The sequence below is a fragment of the Cnephaeus nilssonii genome, assembly GCF_951640355.1.
Source record: "Cnephaeus nilssonii genome assembly, chromosome: 1".
NCBI classification, from domain to species: Eukaryota; Metazoa; Chordata; class Mammalia; order Chiroptera; family Vespertilionidae; genus Cnephaeus; species Cnephaeus nilssonii.
Window position 1 is genome coordinate 7,210,818 of NC_137072.1, and position 3,417 is coordinate 7,214,234.

At 34.2% G+C, this 3,417-nt stretch overlaps 1 pseudogene across 1 annotated transcript; it reads right to left on the minus strand.

Annotated features, from left to right (window-relative positions):
• Window positions 1-1,686: 1,686 nt before the first annotated feature.
• Window positions 1,687-2,014, minus strand: LOC307102366 (short coiled-coil protein B-like; annotated as a pseudogene). The gene has a single exon. The product of its transcript is annotated as a short coiled-coil protein B-like (transcript).
• Between the last annotated feature and the right edge of the window lie 1,403 nt (window positions 2,015-3,417).

A 3,417-nucleotide genomic window follows, 5' to 3' on the forward strand; every position in this document is an offset into this window, starting at 1 on the left:
GGTCAATTTGCATCTTACTCTTTTTTAAAAAATTTTATTTTATTGTTTAAAGTATTACAAATAGTAGTACATATGTCTCCTTTTTTTCATGTAGTATTCTTTTTTTTTATAATTTCTTTATTGATTATGGTATCACATAATTGTCCTCATCCCCCCATTCCCATCCCAAACCCTTCCCCACGTATGTCCCCACCCCCCTGTTGTCCGTGACCACTGGTTAGGCTTATATGCATGCATACAAGTCTTTTGGTTGATCTCTCCCCCTTTCCCCCACCCTCCCCTACCTTCCCTCTGAGGTTTGACAGTCTGATCGATGCTTCCCTGTCTCTGGGTCTGTTCATTTGCCTTTCAGCATAACCATTATGGCTTGTCTCATTTTCAGTTCTTATAAGTGTATTTCTTGTATAACATGATCTCATGCATCTAGGGGAAATAATGAACAACATAAACTGATGATCATCTTACTCTTTTATTAGTGTAGATATTTTTTTATGAAACAGCCTTTTATTAAATAGCAAAGCAAAACTGCAACACAATTTTAAACATTTGTAAATTAGGTCACAAAAGGGATGCAAAATGTTTTGCAGTATAATTATATATTCATACAGCTAAAGTTATTCATTGAATCATTCACAAATACAAACATAATATTATTCCATAATTAAAGGTAGCCCAAATCTAATAACTATAATTTATATTAATGAATCTTCTTTTCCTATTTAAAACTTTAATATTACTTCTGATATTAATTTCCTTAGCAAATGTAATCTACAAACTACATTTTAAAAAATTGTTAAAGAATGACTAAAAATCTGCATACCAAGTAGCTGGGCTTACAGAAAACTTTGCAAGAAGTAGTGAGATAAAATACTGAGAACATTATCAGTTAGTATACATGTAAAACTCTCCCATTTTATTCATGATTCTGATAATAATACACTCAAAAATTTTGCAAAAATTGATCTGCTAGGTACTATAAATATACTTTGAGACCAAACTCTTTGTAACTATTCTAGATGTGGTTTACATAGGTGAGTAAAACTTAATCCACTTTCATATATATTCCCCAAAAGATCTAATCTGTGCCAGAGATAACACAAATCTGATGTAAAAACATCTGGAATTGGTTACTACTATTTACAAAGTACTAATTCCATCCTACTTCTATTTTTCCTCAAAATTTTCTATTTCAAGCATCCGTACAACCAGAGCTCATCTTCAAGCACATGGCTGTATTACAAATAACAAGCCCTAACTTGGTTATATTTCAACAGTACTGTTCAGGTTACTCTCATAAATGATTTACTACTAAAATTACTCTTACAAACGTGAAACCAGTTTTTTCTTCAGGATAAAGGAGATGGGGAGGAAGAATCAGGTGAAGAAGAGGCACAAGATGGTAGGATAAATAAAGCTGTGCATTCAGTACATGATTTGGGTCACTTTTCACAATATGGTTATTTTCTTGTATCTCTTACTATATAATAAAAGACAGTGCTGAACCTAAATTTTATAAAACATCAAGCTTCATAAATATATGCATTTCTAATTACAAAGACTCTACATTTTCACGTTTTCATAGACTAACATAATACACAAATTCATGGAAGTCTCAGTTATGCTCTTAATTTTGCCTAGATCTGACATTATCTTCATAAATATTCAAGGAAGCCACAAACAAAAGTATTATAACTTCTGGAATCTATCCAAATTTAAAAAAGAATGATCAGCATCAATCCATAACACAGAAAGGATATCGATCTCTGACTTCCTTTTGCTTTTTGTGTCAGTTTGAAAAACACTAGAAGCTGACATGAGGTTTTTCTATCTATTGTCCAAGAACTTGGTTTTCTGATTTTAGCTCCATATTTTCTTCCTTAACTACATCTATCATTGCAGAGAAATCTTCAAGTTTGTATTGGAGTTCCAACACTTGATTAATAAGTCATGCTTTTTCCTCCAGTTCCACCTGATTTTCAGCACCAACTGCATCCATGATGTCAGCATTCATCATCTTGGATAACAAACTTTTGGACCTTGGATACAAAATCCTTGGTGACTGGTCTGCTGTTTGAGGTGCTGGGAGGGGCAGGTACCTGGAGGATGCTTCAGGCCTGGACACTTGGAGAAATTCTATATTACATTTTTAAATAAATTAATAAATATATGAAAAAGAAGATAAACAAATGAATTAATAATGTGAAATTAAATATAATCATCTTTAAGCTCCATGAAGATAGATAACATTTTATCTGGGTCACTATCCATCTGATCTAACACAGGTCAGACTTACAGATGAAATTTAATAAATCTGTGTTAAATAAATGGACACACTAATTTAACATCGGACAATAGCTGTGATTTGGCAGTTCAAGTGAGTCTCTATGGAAAGTCTACCCATTAGGAGAGTGAAGTGACTTCAAATGAATCTGAATGCCCAGATAGCTTAAAAGACATTATTTCTGGGTATGTCTATGAGAGTGTTTTTAGAAGAGGTCAGCATTTAAATTGGTAAACTTTATGGGTTTTTTTTCCTTTTTATTAATTTATTGGGGTGACACTGGTTAACAAAATTATACAGGTCTTAAGTACACAGTTTTATAATATATCACCTTTACACTGCCCCAAGTCAAGTCTCCCTCCATCAGCATTTATCAGCCATATAACCTCCTCCACTTCCCTCCATGCCTCTCCCCTCAGAAAAAAACACTGTTGTCCATGTCCATGAGTTATTTATCTTCCTTTTATTTATTTTTTTTGCTCAATCCCTCAGGCCCCTACACCCAGCCACCACCACACCCTACCACCAGCTGTCAACTTGCTCTCTATCTGTGTGTATTTTGCTTGTAGTTCATTTTGTTCATGAGATTCTATATATTTTAATCATATGATACTTGTCTTTGACTGGCTTATTTCACCTATCATAATGCTCTCCAGATCAACACATGCTGTCGCAAAAGGTAAACCTTTCTTTCTTTCTTTCTTTCTTTCTTTCTTTCTTTCTTTCTTTCTTTCTTTCTTTCTTTCTTTCTTTCTTTCTTTCTCTTTCTTTCTTTCTTTCTTTCTTTCTTTCTTTCTTTCTTTCTTTCTTTCTTTCTTTCTCTCTCTCTCTCTCTCTCTCTCTCTCTCTCTCTCTCTCTCTTTCATCTTTCTTCCTTTCTTCTTCTTTTTTTTTTTTTCTTACAGCAAAGTAGTATTCCACTGTGTCAGTATACCACATCATTTTTAGCAACTCATCTACTGATGAACACTTGAACTGCTTCCAAATCTTGGCTATCCTATTTAATAATAGAGTAATATGCAAATTAACCATACCTTTGTGATAAAATGGCGGCCCCCATAGCCACAAGATGGCGGTGCCCAGTCCGCTCAGCCCCGCCAGAGTCCCCCAGTCCCAGGGAGGGCTGCCGCTGAGAG